Here is a 21,978-nt window from a genome sequence, read left to right as displayed (position 1 = left end):
TGTGTAACCTCCAGACAAATGTTACAATGGAAAGGCACTTATTTTCTACAAGGGATCAAAGGCCTGGTGAAACTCTTTAAGCTTATATAACTGACTTGTGAAACAGGGCTAAAACATGCAGATTTGATGATTTAAGGGATGATTTGATAAAGGACAGACTTGTGTGTGATATTAAAGATGATGCCATGGGAAAGATTTTTCTTTGTGACAGTGATTTAACTTTGAATAAGGCCACTGAGATTTGTCAGATACACAAACTCACAGAAAAGCACACAAATATGTTTACAAATGAGAACAGCTCTAGAAGGCACAGTGATAAAGCTCATGTTGATAGTATGCAGCATGTGGTTAAAAGAAACAGGCCCAAGCACATGGCAGCAACTGTAGCATTTGCAGCACTCGCTGATGAACCCCAAAGCTTTCTAGCAAATTCCAGAGTTTGCACAGTCTCATTGAAGCATGAGTGAGTCAGTAAACTCAAAGCATGGGCCCCAACCTAGTTTCGTTGTCAACTGTCATAACTGAAGTGGAAGTCATGAATCTAAAAGGGAAAAATGTTTAGCTTTTGATCAACAGTGCCACAAATGCAATAAATTGAATCATTTCAAAAGGTTTTGTAAATCAAAAGGCCCACATTTTTTATTAAGAGGGAACATTTTAAGAAACAAGTTGATCAATTAGAGAGCTGCAACCCTTTAAGTGGATGCTGTGTCAGTGCTTCATGAAACATTTAATGCAGTAGATTTAAGGGCAAAGAATGAAGTATTTTGTACTGTTCAGATAAATAGCAAACCCATAGAGCTCAAAGTTGACACAGGTTCCAAGTGTAATGTTATGTCAGCAGAAACATTTTCTCGAGTGTTTCATAGTGAAAGGCTTGATTTAGAAAGGTGTGTGAAGCTTGCTGCTTACAGAGGTGAAGAAATTAAAACTGAAGGGTCAGTAGTGCTTTCATGTTACTGTGCTGGGAGAAGATACAACTTATTTTATATGGTCAAGAGGCACGTCCAGTCAGTATTAGAGCTCACAGACAGTTTGAAAATAGGACTGCTTACATTTAGTAAGAAAGTCTACCAAGTTAGCTTGAAAGACCACTACTATAATTTTGCCCAGTACATTTTTTCTACCTATACTGATCTTTTTGAAGACAAATTAGGGAAGCTTTCAGCTGCATGCTCCATGATGTTAGATCCAGGTGTCAGTCCAGTTATCAGGCCAGCTCAGAAAGTCCCAGTAGCCATGCAGGACAGAGTCAAAGCAGAGTTAGATAAAATGGTGTGACAAGGTGTGATTTGTCCAGTAGATGAACCAACTGAATGGGTATCTTCCATGGTGGTAGCTCATAAGAAAAGCTCAGATGACATCAGAATATGTATTGATACATGAGATTTGAACAAAGTGCTAAAAAGACCTCATCATCCAATGTGCACAGTCAATTAAGTTGCAGCCTTGATGCCAAATGCCACTGTTTTTTCTGTCTTAGATGCAAAGAGTTCATTTTGGCAAATTCAGCTTGACAGGAAATCATCATTGGTCAGTACATTCAGTACTACGTTTGGCAAGTACAGATTTTTGAGAATGCCATTTGGGCTAAATTCTGCAAGTGAACTTTCAGCATGCAATGCAACAACTTTTTTCTGGGTATCCTTGTGCTATTATAGTGGACAGCATAATAGTAGGAGGTCGTGGTGAAGCTGAGCATGACAGAAACCTCAGAAAAGTTCTGGAAAGGGCACGCCAAGTGAATCATAGGTTCATAGGTAGGTACTAGGCTATCTGCCTGAAGGCATTTATAAGCCTAGCCAGAATGTGTTGGCTTTCACCGCCCCCTTAGATTAGTTCCCTGTGCCTCTGTCCAGCAGAGCCATTGAAGTGATCCCTGGGGTAAACTTTCTGTTTCCCATCCAATCGTCAAGGTTTCTGTTGAAGAGGGTTAGCGAGGAGCTCTGCCTAATGTAGATTGGAATCTTGTTCCAGAGCATGGGAAGGCTCTGGGACAGGAATCTATCCCTCCAGTGTGTCCTGTTTATTGTTGTGTTGAGGTTTAGATCCCTGGAGCATGTGACTCGAGGGGATATGGTTTTCTTTAGGTGGAGCATGTCCATCAATTCTGGGTTGAACATGGCCTTGTATGTCAGGCAGAGATCACCTCTGAGTAGGCAGTATGCAACCGAGTATAGCTGGAGTTTTTTCAGTCAAGCTGCATAGGGCATCTGCTTGAGGCCAGTGATCCTCTTGGTGAGGTACTTCTGTGGTCTTCCCAGTTGTTGCAGGTGTCTTGTAAGGTACATCCCAAATGGGGCATTGCACTCTATGATGGGTCTGATGAGTGATGCATAGAGGGGCCCAATGACCTCTTTTGATCTGGATGCAAACCCTTTTGTGATTAGGTGGGCCACATAGAAGGATTTTCTGACCACTTTGGCAATGTGGTTATCAAAGGAGAGGTTACTGTCTACTTGGGTCCCCAGATCCCTTATTACATATTCTGTATTTAGGGGGCTACCACCTATGTGGTAGTTTGTAGGTACTTTGTTTTTTCCAAAGGGGATGACTATGCACTTTTTGGCTTTTAGCTTGAGGCCATGGTTTTGACACCAGGTATCTGTCTCAGTGAGACCCTTTTGGAGGATGTCTATGTCAGCCGGAGAGTCAATTATAGCCCTTAGTTTGCAGTCGTCTGTGAACTTGGTCAGCTATAGTCATCCTGTGCTTGCCTGTACCTCTGAGAAGTATATGCCGAACAGGAGGGGTCCTAGGACTGAGCCCTGGGGAATGCCACTTGTAACCGGTTTAGAGTCAGAGCTAGCTCCTGCAACACTTACCATGTGGATTCTGTCCTTGAGCCAGTTGGCAACCTATCTCATGACATAGGGGTTTATGTTCAGGCTGGTGAGCCTGTTTATAATACCTGAGTGGGGAATGGTATTGAAGGCCTTTGCAAGGTCTAGGTAGGCTGTGTGGACCACCTTTCCCTTGTCTATAGCCTTGGTGACTATCTCAAAGAAGTCCACCAGGTTTAGGAGGCATGATCTGCCCTTAACAAAGCCGAACTGGTAGGGTCCAGTGTTTGGAGGTTTCCAATGTCTCTGTTAATGAGATCCATGATGATGCGCTCCATAGCTTTGCAGACCAAGCTAGTCAGGCTTATAGGGTGATAGTTCCCAGGGCCCGTTGTGGCTCCACCTTTGTAGAGTGGAATAACCGTTGCTGTGCACCACTCTGTGGGCATGTAGCCTGTGGAGAGGCTGAGTTTAAACAGTGTGTTTAGGTAAGGGGTTAGTTCATCTTTGAGCTTGTGTAGGACACAGCCTGGGACACCGTCCAGTCCCATTGATGCTGTATTTTTGGCTTTGGAGAGGGCTGTTTTAACCTGAGTGTCTGTGATTTCAGGGGCACTACATTCTTCTGGTATAGTTATGGGCCCTTTTGGGGATGAGAGGGGGGTGAAGTTTGCACTGAACCTGTCTGCCAGGATGTTGGCTATATTGGTCGGTTCAGTGTATTTTGTGCCATTCTGCACCAACTCCGAGCAGATCTGAGAATTGCCACTTAGATTCTTGACATAGCTAAAGAATGCCTTGTGGTTATCTTTGGAGTCCATGGCAATTTTTCTTTCAAAGCTATCCTTGGATGATTTTATGAGGGAACATAGTTTCTTGCTGATACTGATCAGGGATGTCTTCCCTTCTTGGGATTTCACTCTTTTCTGTACTAGTTTCCTCCTCCTATTGTATAGCTTGTTTATGGTAGGGGTCCACCAGACTGGTTTCCTTTTCTTGGAGGAGTGAGTCTTGGTTTTGTTTGGAATAGCACTATCCATGCATTCTTGTAGGTGCCCATAGAGTGTATTAGTAAAGGATTTTGCAGCTTGGACAGCATTATCCTTTAGCATGGGGGCTTTGAAACTTCCCACCTCGGTCTTAAGTAATGTGAGGTTTGCATTTGAAAAGTTTTTCACGGTGGTTTCTTTGACCAGGGGTGGTGGCGGAATGTGGATATCCAGAGTGATTAGTTTATGGTCAGATCTAACCATCGTGGGGTTGACCTCCAATGTGGAACATGTTGGTGATGACCAGGTCCAATATGTTGTCACTTCTGGTGGGGGTGTTGACGAGTTGATCCAGGGCATTTGAGTTTATAAATTCTAGGAAATGTTGGGCAAGGGAGTTTGTACTTGAGTAGTTCTCCCAGTTAATGTTTGGTTAATTGAAATCACCCAATATTAGGGTGTTTGGTAGGACTTTTATGTTTCCTAGTGTTTCCAGGAATGCGGAGTGGGGGTCCTGGGACATGGTGGGTGATCTGTAGCAAGCTATAATTTGAATAGCAGTTTTGCCCATTGTTAGTTGTACGTGGATGCTCTCTGAAGCATCATGCTGTGCCACTAAACTGGAGGTGTGGGTATCCTTGATGAATATGGATACTCCCCCGCCTTTTGTATTTCGGTCCGGGTTTTGTGGCCGAAATGTATGGTATGAGTTGTAGCCTGTTACTGCTGGGGTGCTCTCTGGTGCCTTAAACCAGGTTTATGTTACTGCACATATATCAATTTTCTCCATACTGAGGAGTGCCTCGAGTGTGTGCATTTGAGGTTTAGACTTCTGGCATTGAGTAGCATTACCCTCAGTTTTTTGTTACTTGTGCTATTTACGGCGGTGGGTTTGTCTTTTGAGCCTTGCCTAAAAAAGGCAGTATGGGGGTGGCAAGAGCCTTGGCCAGCATTCGAAAGCCTAAGGGTGACAGGTGCAAGCCGTCTCTAGCAAAGCAGCGTGGTTTTTTTGAGCATGTCATCTCAGGCTGACAGACACTGGATCCCCTTTGAATTACACCAGAAGCTTAGCCAATTGTTGAAATTGATAATTTTTTCTCTATACCGTGGTATCATTCGTGGTGAGGGCAGGATACTACTCAGGGTCAGGGTCATACCAGCCTGGGCTATGTGATCGGAGAGCTCCTCCATGTCCCTTTCCATGTAGTCCAGGGAGGTATGGCTCAGGTTATTCACACCAACATGGACGACAGAGTCATATTTGTACTTGTTCTGGAGTAACCTGAGTGCTTGTGTTATGTGGTGGATCCTGGCACCTGACAGGCAGCTAACAGTAACCTTCTCCTTGTTCAGCCTAGTGAGTGGGGCGTCAATGTGCCTGACTATAGAGTCACCTATTACTAGTGTGTTGGGTAAGTTATTTTGCCTTAAGAGCTGTGATTGTGTGGCACACTGGTTTTGTGAAGTATGTGTTTCATGGTTTGTGTTGGGAGGTGGAGGTTGCTTGGATGTCTGCTTTGGAGGTCTCTGTTGCTTCTGCAGATTTTTATTTAGAGCCTCTGAGTATGTTTTCATGTATTTTTGTGTGTTTTTTTGCCAGTGCTGGTTTCATAGGTCTATGTGAGACTGGTGGTGTGATGCAAGTAATTCCCTTCTCCTCTTGACTACCTGGTCCAGTCTCTGGTTGAGAGAGCTTAGCCTCCAGTTTGGTTGTATAATTGCATCTCTTGCATGTATTAGTATTTGGTGGAAGGAGGAGAGGGTTGTCTGTGTACATGAGGCAATTTTAACATTGCCTCAAAATGCCCAGATTCGCCAGTTGGACCGGAGAGTACACCTGAAACTGCCCTTTGGACATGCCTGGATAGGTACAGTGAACTGTTTTACTGATTGGCTGGTAAGGTCGAATAGAGAGCCTTGTCCTTTTCTACAGTATGGTGGGGGGGTCTAGTGCTAAGGTTTATTAGTGCTTGCTATGAGTTTTGAGCAAGTGCTGGTATGAGAAGTGAATGGTTTGAGTGCTTAAGTTGAAATCTTAATCCCCAGAAATGCAAATGCAGGCTACAAGAGGTTACTTATGTTGGTCATTTATTTACCAGTTCAAGCCTACAACCAGACCCTTTTAAACAAACAGCCATTCTCAAGATGCCAAAGCCAGACAATATTCAAGCCCTGCAATGTTTTCTTGGCATAGTTAACTATCTTGGCAAGTTCATTCCAGACTTAAGTCAAATATCAGTATCACTCAGAGAGTTGACAAGTAAAAATGTATCATGGTCTTGGTTAGAGCAACACCAAACAGCATTTGATGTCCTGAAACAGAGAATTGCTAGTCTACCAACTCTCAGATACTATAATGTTCCCAAGCCAGTTACTCTTTCATGTGATGCTTTGAAATTTGATCTTGGTGCAGTCATTCTACAAGAGGATCAACCTGTTGCCTATGCATTGAGAACTCTTACGCAAACTGAAATGCAGTCTGCCCAGCTTGAGAAAGAGCTTTTGGCAATTGTGTTTGCATGTTCGGAGTTCCATGATTATGTTTATTGTAGACCTATCCAGATTGAAACAGACCACCGACCTCTAGTCATTATCTTGAGAAAGTCTATGCATTCAGCTCCAGCTAGCTTGCAATGCATGATGCTGAGACTGCAAAAGTATAATTTTACTCTTGTCTACAAGAAAGGCAAACTGTTTTATCTTGCTGATGCAGAAACACCACAGAACAGCATGAGAATGAACTTTGATTTTGAAGTCTGGAAGTGAGAAATTGTTCTTCCACATGTCTTGATGAGCTGAGAGATCATACAGCCACAGATCCAGTTTTACAAAGGCTCAACCACTTTATCAATCAAGGATGGCCATCAAAGCAATCTAGTTTTACCTCAAGAAGTGCAACCTTATTTGCCATACAGGGATGAGATTTTGTCTGACAAAGGTATCATTATGAAAGGTCCAAAAGTAATTGTTCCAAAGTCCCTGCAACAAGAGTGCATTACTATCTTGCATTGTGGTCACCCAGGAACTGGAACCGACTCTACCAAAAGAAGGGTGAGAGGACTAATATTTTGGCCTTCTATGTTACAAGATATTGAAAGAGCACTTTTATTTTGTTCCATGTGTAATAGTACAAAGTCACATAAACAGAAGGAACCACTTCAGCTAAACCAGATTCCTGAACTACCTTGGTCAACAATAGCCACTGATATTTTTGAGTGGAATGGTCAACATTATTTGGTGCTAGTAGACTCTTACTCCAATTGCTTTGAGATTGACCTGCTTCCTAACCTAGCATCCAATACTGTGAATACCAAGATGAAGCATCATTTTTCAGTACATGGTAGTCCACACAAAGTTATTTCTGACAATGGCATGCAGTTTACAAGCCAACAATTCAAAAGATTTGCAGAAGAATGGGACTTTACTCATGTCACAAATACAGCAGTCAAATGGTTTTGCAGGACATGTGCAGTTCAAAGTGCAAAACAGTTACTAGAGAAGTCAAAATGATAATAGTGATGTTTTCCTGAATATCTTGAATCTCAGAAATGTTCCTTGTAATAAACATCTTGGTTCACCTGCTTAGAGACTTCTATTGAGGCAAACCAGAACCACATTACCAATCAGTAGTTAATTGTTGGTTCCATGTGTCAAGAAAAACAGGTCAATGAAAGCCAATCTGTTGAAGAAGCGTTTAACCCAGAAGTCCTACTATAAGACCGGAAAACCACTCAATCCATTACGAGAAGAAGTGGTAAGGATGCAAATGTCCAAAGGTTATGATCAGATTGGTGTTGTGAAGAATATTTGCCCAGCGATGAGATTGTATATTGTGGAATCACAAGGAGCAGAGTTTAGGTGGAATAGGAAACATTTGAGACTGGTGTCTGAGCCTATACCACAGCACATAAACTGTGAGAAAGACTATCTCAGAGTGAGTTGTCCAGTGTTCCAATTACAGAGGAGGTTCCAGAGAGTATTCCCATTCCTTTGATGAAGCCAGAAGTTCCTGATATGAGTTGTTCAATGAAGACTGTCCCTGTTGCTAAATTTTGTCCAGATTGTTATGTTATGAGATGTGGTCGTATCTCCAGACCATGTAGCAGATACATGGCAACTTGGACATGAACATTGTGTTTTGTTTCTAATGTCTATAGTAATGCATGTCTAACTCTAGTATTGTTTTTATAAAGGGCAGTCTTTTTAAGATGGAGGATGTAGATCAATGTGTGTATGTACCTTTAAGAAGCTATCCAAGGGCTTGCACAAGTGTATAAATGCTGAGCACATGTAAGCCTGACTGCCATTTTGTAGTAAGCTGTTAATATGTAAGCATGTATGTATGTAAGGTCTGTCTGTTAACCAGTTTGTTTATATTTTATGACACTGCTATCCATCCTGATGTGTTTCTATGTATTAAAACATCTAAACAAAATACCTCACCTGCTTGTCATCTATGTTAGAGAGGGATGAGTGATGCAAACTAATATTCCATAAACTATAATCAGGAATAATGTGTGTACTACAAAAGTACCCCAACATCTCCATGCACACGTGATTGAATGCCAGATTCTTCCACTATAGGTTCATATATAAATAGTAGGCTATCATTTTGCAGACTATTACAAATCTAGCCTATAACCAGAACCAAACCCTGCACCTTGTATCCGTGAGGTTAAGATATCGACTATTGTGCCAACCTTTCCCCTGTCAACCCTCCCCTGCTGTAAGTGTTCTCCATCCACACACCATCCATCCTAGTAAATGACTTTCTTCTTCATATTTATGATCTTAGTAAACTGGATTCCTTTTGGCATTCTAAACTGAGCAACCAGGTGATTAAGCACTGGAAAATCTAGACAAGTCTTATCATCTTCTCTTGTGTCTGAATGTCACCATAATTGCATTCTTCAGTTTTTATCCTGCAGTGGCAATCTATCCATAATGTTGTTATCGGCTCAGCCACTCTTCTCTCTTTCACTTGGCATGGATGGGCCAGATTTAGTAGTGTCGATTAACATATACTGGGTAACATCGCCATAAACATTCTGTGCCAGTACCCCTTTCTGTAACTCAGATTCTTCTGGTTGAACATTGCTATATATACCAGAGGCTACATATCTATAATCTTCTGTCTCCACAAACTGGGTAACCTCCTCCTTGATCCTGCACATCTCAACATTTTGTACTTCTGATGACATAGTTATAAAAATAAGCAGCCTGTTCTAAAGCTTTAAACCACTATACTGTATCCCGTCATGTTAAGTATTGCTGGATATGTTATTTTAATGTTTGGCCCCTGCTCTTCTTTGTGGACCAATTATAGATGACCCAGCCATCCTCTGCTGAAAATCCAACCAAGAGTACTCCTTTACTACCTGGGTTTTTATCATAGCCATTATTAGTCCCTTTTGAGTTGTATCCAACCTCACTATGTACTCTTTAACAGTAAAGCTGTGCATTTTCACAAGTAAATCCCTAGACCTGTCTGCTGATCTTCCATTTTCTCTACATAACTCTCAACTTCTCCTCAAGAATCGGGGGTGGGAGACAAAAATAATGGAAGGAGAAAGGCCCAAAATCAAGGACAGTTGAATAATAGTCTTGTTCACTTACAAATTAACAGAACAAGAGGTTTTGCATCAACATACATTTTCTGAACAATAGAAAGTCTGAAACTGTAATGTCTGATATTATTGATTGACTGTATTTCTCTGCAATTCATCATAAAGTCAAAAAAATTACATGGGGCAAGCCAAAAATCTCAGGCAAAATCAGGGATGTTATGAAAAAATCAATGACAGTTGAAAAGTACTTTGAGTGGGTCAGGGCTACCACACCTTGCCAGCAAATTTTCAAATTCTTTCTCCTTATTTAATTTTCTTGTTTTTATCTAAAGAGACAGTGCATATTTTAGATTAGTTATCTTTTTAAGATTTTTATTTTAATGATATTTCATATGAATCATACGAGTTTTGAAGCTGTGGTGGGCTAATGTCCATGTATGCCTTGACAATACCTACCCTTGAGTTTTACTTCATCATGGAAGGGCCACACTGTCTGAACTGTCGACATTAGCACTCTTCTAACTTGACTTCTCTTCACAGAAGTAACATGACCCCAAATGATGTTTATTTATGGCTGTGATCCTAGCCTCCCACAGTATTCAGGGCAAACTTTGCAATATCCTTTGGGAAATGGGGGAGCCATTGTCAAAGACAAATTACACAAATAACCAATGCCCAGAAGATATCACTCAACTATTCCAGCCATTTCCTGATGCATATGGTTGTTTTTTATAGAAAATTAGTTGTATTCTAACTTTACAAGTGACGGGGCCAAATGGATCAGGATTCCGTCTTTAGCTGACACCTGCCCGCGTGCTCCATTTTTCTAAAGAGTTACCCTAAAATGTTTGTTTTGGTATTGGTTATGCTGCTGGGGGTGTGTCTGTGTGAAACCTGTTTGGTACCTCGAGATGCCAAATTAAAAAGCAGACCTAGCAGCACAGTAATGCACCGACAAATAGGGATCATCTACTTTCCAAATATATTTCTACAGTGTAGGTAATGGATATTTTAATTGCGTAGCGAGTGCAAGTTATGGTATCATTGTAACCATTTTGCATGAGGAATGTGCATCTTCCAAAATACAAGTGCACTAATCTAATAATTTCATACCTAGGTTTCAGAGAAAGTAGTTTTATCTGGAGTCACTGCATAAGAAGGGCAAATCATGGTTAAGGTTTTAACCTCACAGGTACAGCGCACAGAGTTTGATTCTGGCCTCTGGTTATTGGCTAGGCTTTTAATAGTATTTCAACGGACGTACTTGTATTTACCTCTTTATTTTAACGTTTACCGGGAAAGTCCGACTGAGACACAGCCCACTTTCAGTTAAGGCCCGGGGAGAAACGCTTCAGACAAAATCATGTCTTTGTAACGTGGGAGGAAACCCACACGAACACAAGGAGGACATGTCGAATTCATACAGAAAAGACAAGAAGGACCCCAGCTGAGAATCGAACCGGAGAACCTCTTGCTGTAACGCGCCAACACTAACCGCTGCAGTGCTGCGCTATTAATAAATACTTGGTTTTCTTTTCGGGATAAAAATACATTTACGTTTTCTCCACAAGCTGAGCCAGCCTCCAGGTAATAAAATTGTGTCTATGATAGGGTTACCACCTGTCCGACTTTGCGAGGGACAGTCCCTCTTTAGGCAGTTGTGTCCTGCAAAAAAGTTGTAAAAATGGTAAATGTCCTGAGATTTTAGGACAAAATTATTTCCTATATTTTATGTAATAGTTCCATAACACAGTTATTCTGTATCTGATACTCTTAAATGTTATAAGAAACAGAATAAGCAACTAAAATGCTACAAGAATAAGCTTTTATTTAGGCAAAAAAGTGAAGTTCTGTCCTTTGTACTGGCTGTGGGTATGTTTCGGCCTGCAAAATCTGATGTTTGTACCAGAAATGTTCCACTTTGGGCATTTGAAAAGGTGGCAACCCTATGCGTGTCATAACTCTACACTGTCCAGCTTTTTACGTCATGTTTTGACCTGTTCCTCATAAAGTTTGTGGTTTTATTGCAAATCACTGAGGATTGAAGTCATTAGAAAGTGTCATACATTTGAGCTTGATTTCATCAACACAAATCCTGCTATTCTACTAACTCTCCAAGTTTATACGAACAATATTTAAAATCCGTCCGTATTTTTGGCCCTTGTCCCCAGTTATTTAGCCCTTGTCCCCAGTTATTTAAGGCTTTATCCAGATTTCATGCGCTAAAAGGTTAAGAGGTATGGTGTGTATGTGTGTGACTGTGTGTGTATATGTGGCTGTGTTTAGCCCTTACACAAAATACTAATTTCAAACAAATGACCACTTGCATCTTTCTACTGCATTTTAAAAAGTCTTTCATTAAATAATAACACTAATCGGTGCACACAAACATATTTGCAAACCAAATAATATATAGATTCGAACATAACTTGTAGCCCAGACTAAGGAATTTCCACAAATACTAACGATGGGACGAAAATCCAGCTGTCATGAAATAAATGTCAGTGTGAAGTGTCCGCCAAGACGTTTACTGCAGAAAGAACACTATTTCAGGGAGGCTATCCTGAAAATATCGACTTAATTTGTTGTTTCCTTAATGTTCACGCACACACTTAATGGTCTTCTAATTCATTGTGATATGTTTCTACCTGTCACCATGTTAAACATGCTGCTGGCATATAATAATCATTTGAATTTCATGAAATTGTGCACCTGTATATTGTCATATTGATTGTTTTATTTAAAATTGGTTGTTAAAGACTAAATGTGAAACATTGCCTTTGTTGAGCAGTCTAGTTTTATCCAGTTCGTGTTATATTTGTATAATTGAGCAGTTTAGGCCAAGGCTCTGTACAATACATACAGTAAAGGAAATGTTAAATGTGCCTACCTCAACTATTAATTAAAAACGAAAAAGATGTGTCTTAGCAACATGTCTTCGGAAATGTTTGAAGGATAATAAAATAAACACAAATGTGTAAAACGTGAAGATAAACGATGTGGAAGACTTAAATTCCTTTGGGAATTCAGTTATAAAGCAAAAGAAATGTATCCTTAAATCATACCCCTCAAGCGCTATGATTTTGGTCCTCAAGTTCAGCCTTGCTCCTCCTAGATTAACGCATGTTCTTCATTAAGTAAGACCTGTTTATGGGTAGATGCCTTGTTAAATAGATAAACTGAGTCTATACAAAGACTTCCTACGGCTTATTATATAGGGACTAGAGAACACAAACTTTCTGCAGGAGAAGTACCCAAGTGCTCCTTTTCATACATCTCAACTTCTTAGAGCAAGAAATCTGGACAAAACCACATATAATGGTTGAGAAAGTCCCTAAAATAAGGAACTCTTTAAATATTGCACTTACGAACTTAAAAGTCTATAGTAGAGCTGGTTTTGCATTAGCATGAATTTTCTGAAGGATGTGAAGTCTGAAACTCAGGTGGCTACTTTTATTTTCTGACTTCAGTCCTCAGTGATATGCGAGTGATTTGCCAGAAAAACATAATTTTGTGAAAAACTGATCAAAAATATGTAGCAAAAATCTGGGCATTTTGCGAAAATCTGGACAGTTTACGGGGCGCTCCCTTTTCTGACCCTCTGCTATTATTTCCAAAGGTCTGATGTTGAGAGGTATGTCTTATATTGTTCTGCTGTTATGTTTTATATACATAATTGCATGTGTAGCCTATGTAATGCTGTACGAAGAAACCCAGCAACTGACAAGCAAATGCACTCTTCGTTCATAGTCACTTACTAACAGTTAAAAATAAGATTCCTTCTTGCAGTGGAGTGCAGCGTTATTATATTGCGTATCTATTTTTGAGCTACAGTTTTAGCACGCCTTTCAGCCTCGTAGCAGAAAAAAAATATATAATGGGGAGCGGGGCGGTAAAGGCCTGAAATCAAGGACTTTTTTTACATTTTGCTCTTATAAACTTGGAAGTTGCTAGAATAACAGATTTTGCACGAGCATACATTATCTGAAGGATATGACGTCTGAAATTCAAATCTCTGTAATTATTTGGCGATATCAATCCTCAGTAAATTGCAAGAAAACCGAAAATATTATGAGGTGCAGACAAAAAATATGTGGCAAAATTAATTTTAGACAGTTAACGTTTTTTTTTACTTTACACTACCTTCAGCAAAGCTCTCAACCTCTTACCTATAGCACATAACTTTCAACTGTCCAGATTTCCGCAGAATGTCCAGATTTTTGCCTCATATTTTTTGTCTATTCCTCATAAAATTGTTGGTTTTCTGGCAAACCACTGAGGGCTTCAGTCATTAAAAACGAAAGACGTTTAAGTTTCAGATTTCATTACTTTCAGAAAATGTATGCTAATGCAAGACCTGCTATTCTATCAACTTTCTAAATTTATAAGAGCAATATTTAAAAAAAAAATTCCTATTTTTACCCCCCCCCCCCGATTATTTTTGTTTTTGTTCAGATTTTGTGCGCAAAGAGATTGATGAGTGGTATGGTCTAGCATCATAGAACAACGATGATAATAGAAATCAGGGAGAAAGGCTTCAATCAGGGTAACTTTTCAAATATTTGTACTGCTTTAAAAGGCAACAAAATAAGGGGAGTTAAATTAACATTCCTTTCCCGGTGTGAAAGTCTCTGGTGACATTCGTGTTTCTCTTTGTTGATTACAATCACCTTGCTGCAATCAGTCACCAATTTCAAAAGGAACAGAGCAAAATTCGGAACCAAAATCGTGGATGTCCCTGAAAATCTGGAACATTTAGATTGAGTATATCATACATTACTGTAAAAGTCATTTTAATTGTGAGGCTTCTTTCCACACCTTTCTTTACTGACTCCTCCAATCCGTCCATATTTATATATATTTTTAGCATCGGCACTTATTAATGATAAAGTTTGCGCCTTGATTTACATAAACATTTCAAGTCCATGAACATCTGTTGTAGTCAATTAAATCAAAATATAGGTAAACACACCCATATACATTAAGCAATACGTAAATCACTTGCTGTAGGGTTCTACATTTTAAAGAATTACCATACAGATACATACAATTGTTTATTCCGTTTTTAATTAATCCCCCTTAAGATAAATTTACCGGAAGTGGTAGTTTACTGGTATGACCATTTTTAATGAGCTTGTAGTGTTTTGGAGACTTGATCATCTTTTATTGAAACTGAATTTAGTGCATTTCCTAGAAGAGCTCCCATCTGTCCATCATTTTGCAGAATGTCCCTAGTTTGGCCTGATGTGTTCGATCTGCTCCTCAGTAAAACATTTTGGTTTTCTGATTAATCATTGAGGATTGTTGTAACTAAATTGTGATACACTTTTGAATTTCAGACTTCATATCCTAGAAAAACACATGCTAATGCAAAATCTGTCCCTGCTTTTGGGCCTCTGTTCCTGGTTATTTTTTTTGCTTTCTGTCTGATTCTTCTTGTGCTAAGAGGCTGAGGGACATACTCCTAGATGCAGAGTAGGCAGTTTGATCAAATTACCTTATCTAAAAAACAAGTAATGAAGGGGAAAGATGAGAAAGAAAAAGAAAAGACACACGGCACAAACTCACTTCGAAAGGAAAATAATGACTACTTCTGCAAAAATATCTGCTATTAATATGCAGAAGTTTTATGCTGGAGCCAGTTGTGTGTGCTGACCATTACTTCTTTTGTTAAAAGCAGTTAAACAACTTGCTTTACTCATCTTTCCAGCCGTCTTACTACTTTGCCTGTTGTATTTGAGTTTAAATGCCAGATATTTTAAGAATTTCAGAATATTCTTTACAGGTTTATAACGAACAATGAATCAGTGCAACAGCAGTCCTTTCCGTTTGTTTTCAGGTACGAGCACCTGGATAAAACAAAAATGCAAGCCTCCGATTTTTGTTCATTTAGGCTGCAAGAATCTTACTTCACAAATGCTCATCACCGGAAGGACCTCCTTTCTTTTGCCCTTCTGCTTAGCCTTGATTCACAGCTCTCTTGCTGGCTTATTATTAAAATTATCTTTCAGACAACACACAGGATTATTCACATCATCATTTTCTAAACGACTTGTGAGGGTCGCGGCGGTAACAAGCTGAGCAAGGTAGATCAGACTCCCATATCCCGGAATCAGTGTCCAGCTGTTTTCATGTCAGACCAGAAAACAATAGTCCGAGCACTAAGTCCAAATGTGAGACTGACCCCCCCCCCCTCAGTCGCTGCGTCGTATTTTGAGAGCTACTCATTTATATTTAGTGACAAAAGATCGAAAAGTATAAATAAGCTGCTAAGCCGCTTTAAATGGAAAATACAGTTTTAAACCGTATATGCTTTAATTACTCCAAATTATCAGATCTTGGCAGACCCTCTACAAGTGCATGGAGTGTTTGAAAAGTCTGAAGTATGAAACTGAAAGGGAACTGTTACCCGAGACAAATACGTTTTCAGTTTACTAATGCCGCACAAAGCGGACACAGTTCTCGGCTGTCTGGGCAAATAATGGACAAAGACAATATAAAATAAGGTTAGGGGCATTTCACTGGATTCTTATCACTAAACTATATATATATATATATATATATATATATATATATATATATATATATATATATATATATATATATATATATATACACACACACACACACACACACACACACACACACAAATAAAGAAGCAAGACACAGAGAGGGGTGGTTGTTAATATAACGATTAACGTTAATAATAGAAGCAAAGTATATTTTAAACACTAAGTGAAACGTGTAAGAAGCCCAAATATATTAAGAAGCAACAGAATAAGGAGTTAAATTAATATTCCTTTTCTCTATGTGAATGCTGATGCGTATTATTATTATATAGTATGTATTATTAATTATTATTATTATTGCCAGTGGCTCTTTATTTATTTGCTGTGTCAGTTATAAATGGAGGCCGTAGAAGGGGGGTGCACTTGTACCTTATGCATGTCACTACCTGAGAGCAACTAAGGATTATACCTAAAATAAGTGTGTGGGCATCGTCATTAGGGTAAGGAAAACGTGATAAGTAATACTATTATTTTAAATAAATGTAAATCGACAAAACCTCAACATTTAACATACGTACAATAGTAAAAGTAGAGAGCACACAGAACAAGGCATCTATCTATATGCATACATAGCTACGCACACCGGTTAAACGGTTTTATCTATTTATTTTGCAAGTAGTTTAGACTGTTATGCAACCTAACCTTTCTGCCAAAATTATGGTTGAACAAGCTGTTTGCAGCAGGGACACTTGGAAGTTATACAATTTGCGTTGCCTGTGTCGCATACATCTAATTTTGTAATATTAAATGTTCAGAAAACAGACTTGACGAAATCTACTTAAAATAAACACAAAACGTGAGGCTTAAGTGCAGTCATTTAAAAAAGCTTGCACAACAATTCCCCACCTTTCCACTTTGGAGCATCCTAAAATACTAATATCCAACAACTCGAACAAGCAATCAAATGTTAATATACATAATAAAAAAGTAATTAAACCTGCCAGTACTGGTATAAATTAATTGCTTGCAAATAGTGTGCTATTCGAAAAAAAAAATACTTTTCCCGTTAGGAAGGTAACATTTATTTTACTTTTGCATTCTTTTGTGAATTGAATACTCAAAGGGTATTTAAGTGATTTGTTGGTCATCTTTGTCTTTCTTTTTGTATGTGGTGATGTGCGGGAGGATAAAATTAAAACTTAAACACTGACCCTCTATGAAGAAAAACAATGAGCTCTAATCAGATTAACAAAATAAATTCATACATACATAAAAATAAAATAAAAAAATGTAGGCAGTCACTTTAGTGGGTGTTTTACAGACATACACAGTTAATAGCAATGATTATGATGTGCTCAGATGATACAAGCCTAGTAAATGAGCTTCCATCTTAAAGGCAAAACAAATGTTGAATTATATGATGTGTCTATAGCTGCAATGTTGCCAAATCTGCAGAAAGCTTTCAAGGACAATAGAGGATGGAAAGCGCTGTCCCCAACCCAGCCAGTTTGAGTAACACAAGGACACTCAAGGGATTGGTCAAAGCACCCTTCTCCTTTGATGCACCTCGTAACTTAACGAGAGGTGGTAACAAAGTTATTTTCTTTCGTGACAGCATTGGATAATACTGATAGTATACTATTTTATTTTATTTTTTATCAGGAAAGCATTAGCCCACTGGAATTAGCGGAGAACTTTCTGGGCAGACCAATCAACATCAGCAATTATATTGAGACCATCTATGTTGCACAGATTAAAAAGAGTGAAGATGTGCAAAAGGGACGACAAACCCCACCATTTAACGTTGATTCAGTCCACAGCTTAATAGTTGACCACTCTGACCTACACAACCTCAAGTCACTCATTATATGACAGGGGCCTGACGACAGAGGAAGCATTAGGAAGGACGCTGATTTCATATTTTGGGGAAAATAACCTGCAAAATATAGACTATTCCAGTACTCCAAAACACAATTCCTTGTAGTAGTGCTTTAGGTTGAGGCCCCATTCATCACAATTTGATTTTTTATAGAACCTTAGACCATATGAACTTGTGAACATATTTACTAATATCAAACTGTAATAGTGTTTTTATTCATGGTTCTGTAGCCAGTATATGTTTTAATTTTGCTTCTGTAGAGATACACTAACCATAATTTAATGTCATGGAGGAACTAGAAACTACGGTCAGCTATCACGGGTGTAATTCCTGGAATTTCAGCTCATAAAATAGTTTTATGCTAGTGTTAATTGTTCCTCAACACGGATACATCGAACAAAATTATACCAATTCGTTTAGCATGGAGTTAATTTTCGAATTAAATATGTATTTTGTATTGTTTTTATTGCAAAATAAAAGGCATATTTGTAGTTTGTAGAACAGAGTGTAAATCTAGTTAGTTTTTACAGGATTGCGCAGTCCCCAAAACACTACCGTCCTTACCTCTCAAATTTAGGAACGGCACTTAGATTTTTTACCTCAGGTTTACCATTGTTTCTGTTAATTTACACTTTTTCTCTATAAATTTCAAAAAGGCTTAAGACCACAACATACCTTTAACCTCTAAGCCAAGACACGTGGACAAAGTTCAAAATAACGTGGGAACAAAGTGCCAAAGACAGGGATAGATTTTTATATACTACTTTTATGAATTTATAAAGTTACTAAATAACAGGTTTTGCGTTAGCATGCATTTCCTGAAGGAGATAAAATATATGCATGTCATTATTTAGTGACTGAATCCTCAATGATTTGCCAGAAAACCACACACTGTATAAGAGACAGACCAACAATGTTTGGCAAATAAACTGGACATTCTGTAAAAATCTGGATAGTTGAGAGATAAGATGCACCACTAAATAACCCAATTAAGGGTATACAAATGGTCCTTATCACTTCTTCTGTGATGGCTGTTTTATGAAGACTTCGCTTGTGAAATATAAGAATATTTCATTTTTGAAGCCCGCTGCGCTGATTCTGACACGGTTATGGGGCAAGAAGTATATAAATTTTCAGAGAAAAGGTGGTGGATTAATTACACTCAATAAAAACATGACAATCATTACTTCGGAAAATGCATATCAATTCTTATTCAGTCAACTTGTCATGTTAATGGTATTATAAAAAGCGTCCGTTATTTTGGGCATTTGTTCCTGATTATTTTTGAATTTGCGCCTGATTTTGGGGATAAGAGGTACAGAGCTATGGTGTTTTGCTTACTATTTTATCTCAACAGCATTTTATCTAGTTGGTAAATGCAGCCTGAATTCGTATTGTGTTCTTTTTAAGTACATACCCGTGTTACTGTCGTAGTTGTGACCATTGTTTCGGGATACGTGTTTTACTTTAATCTCTTGGATATAAATGGGCATTTTAACCCAAAATTGCGCATCAGTTTAGTCTAATACCACTTTGTATTGTGAGAGACAGATATGTGATCTTGGAGGGTTGCAGTTTTACAGAATGGGGCACAAAGCTTTGAACCTCTTATCCCAGAATCAGAGACAAAAGCAACAAAAAATCGGGGAAACAAATTTCATAATCAAGGACACTTTTTAAGTAGCACTACAACTGATACTAAAAGTTGACAAAACAAGAGGACTCGAATTAGCATGTATTTTTTAAAGAGAGAAATATTTAACTTCAGTGGTGGTTATTATTTGCTCACCACCTTAGGAATAACATATTTTAGACTCTGAACATTATTCACCTATTAAATACGTTGCTTGCTTCTAGTTTCTTGGATATATTGATCGCTTTTCTTTACCTGAATACGGCCCACTGGATCAGCCTTGTATGCTGGTTAACAAAATGAATTACCAGCCTTAAGAGAGAGCAACAGTTTGGGGCAAAACTAGGGATATTCCTGAGAATCAAGGACAACTGAAAGTTGTGCGTCACAACGCCCCCTCCAAAATATAGAGAAGGAACGATACATTGCTAGGCCTCTCTTTGCTGTACCCTTCCTGCTTGATCTTTTAAGCCATTTTTATTAACACTTTACTTATAAATATAATAACAAGAAAGCAATTCCAATTAACACCATTCAGTTGCAGTTTTATTTTCAGCTCTCCATGCATCTCACTGACCACCTATTACCTCTCAGTTCTGCCCTGTCCTCTCCTTATGTCACTTGATATATTTTTTTACTTGATATGATCTTTTTAAGGTATCGTTTCAGAGTGCTACATATCCTACCAAAAACACTCCACCTAAACGTGGACAAAGGCTTGGTGAACGGACAACAAATATTACTTGTTGGAATGAAAATGTCATCTCCTTAAGGGATTTCAGTCACTGTCTTTCCTTCAGTGTTTACTTTTGCACACAATGGCAATAAAGTTGACAGCTGTCATTATTTACAACTGATTTTCTAGAGACAGCACCGCTGTTGTGAGCTTATTTAAGAGTACAGAAATATGTACATTTATATACATTCAGCCAGGGACCCCGGGCATCATTGTAAGGCATTGCACAGAAACAACTACGCGATCAGCTTTTTTGTTACACAAAAGAGAAAAATAAACGGAAACTAACCGATTTATTTTTAAGTAGCGAAAGTCCACATGAATAAAAATATTTTGATAATTTTCTTGTCTTTACTTGCAGCAGTGCAATGTTAAAGCTGTCAATAAAGCCATTTTGATTTGCTTATTTAATTCCAATAAACCAGTAATAGTTTGACATTGGCGATCCTTTTTACTTGTTCAGTTTGTTTCATTGTCATATCTTCTTGATTTTAAATGTATGCTTTATTCTTTGTATGTGTTTCTGTTGCATAGATCCTCCTTGATATGCATAATGATAAGACCATAGACACACACGCAGTTTAATTTAAATGCTTTTTCTTGTGATCCTCATAAGTGTAATGAAATGTTTTTTTAAATCACAGTTCAGGGGTATTAAGGCAAGTGTTATGGGATGCAGGAATTACAGACTGCTGTGCAGTTTTAATGCTCACTGTACATGTTAAGTGTCCAAGGAAATGAATGCCTGAATAGCCACACTGCCTTTAATGCATTAAACTTTGACTGACAGAACCTGTTGTACCAAATTATCCAGTGCAGTGTTATCGGACGTTCCTTGGAGTGTGATACATTTCTTCCTACAGTCCTCTCTGAATATTTATCTGGCATGCACACACTATGAGATGTGACAGAATGATCTGTGAACTCCACAACCATATTTGTGTGTAGATAGGTGCATGGATAGATAGGTGGATACAGACCTAGATAGTTAGAGGTGTAAATAGATGCTGGGCTTATTATTTATCTTTCTGTATGTCTTTGACATTTAGAGAAGTCTCTGTAACATGCATTCAGTGCATTAATTCAAATAATAAAACTCTGTCAAGCCTTGTTACCTATTATATTTGCCTTCAACCATTTGCTTTTGAAAATATGGCTGAATTATAGCATTCATGAAGTCTGTTTATAGGTAATTGTCATTGTCTTGAATACTTTGTTCATTAATGGAACACAGCAACCATTCTGGGCACACAATCACAGGGCCCATAAGGTGTCTAGACATGTACACCTTCAACTGGGTGAACAATCACAGGACCCATCAGATGTCTACACACATGCACCTTCAACTGGGCAAACAATCACAGGGCCCATAAGGTGCCTAGACATGTGCACCTTCAACTGGGTGAACAATCACAGGGCCCATAAGGTGCCTAGACATGTGCACCTTCAACTGGGCAAACAATCACAGGGCCCATCAGATGTTTACACACATGCACCTTCAACTGGGCAGACAATCATAGGGCCCATAAGGTGCCTAGACATGTGCATGTTCAAGCAGACATTTATTTTGCAATCATTTTTGAGCACTAACAGTACACACCTCCAAAATCAAGCAAGGTTGCACATGATAACCTGAATAACTTTGTTAGTCTCTCAAAGAGTATTTTTTTAATAAAACACACACAATGCTGAAGTGTCATACATAAGTTCATAGGGAATTACTAGGCTAATGACTGAAGGGGATTTATAAGCATAGCCAGTTTTACCATTTTTTCTCTCCATAGGAGAAGATAATAGGGTCAGCAAGTGGGGATTTGACAATTTTTACAGACTGCCTCTGTCTATAAGGGACATGGGTGCCACCGCAGGATTGAATTTTGGA

Source organism: Protopterus annectens, chromosome 7.part0 (genome assembly GCF_019279795.1).
Source record: "Protopterus annectens isolate FY-2018-M chromosome 7.part0, PAN1.0, whole genome shotgun sequence".
In the NCBI taxonomy this organism is placed as follows: domain Eukaryota; kingdom Metazoa; phylum Chordata; order Ceratodontiformes; family Protopteridae; genus Protopterus; species Protopterus annectens.
The sequence above is the reverse complement of the archived record's forward strand: the minus strand, read 5'-3'. Positions refer to the sequence as shown.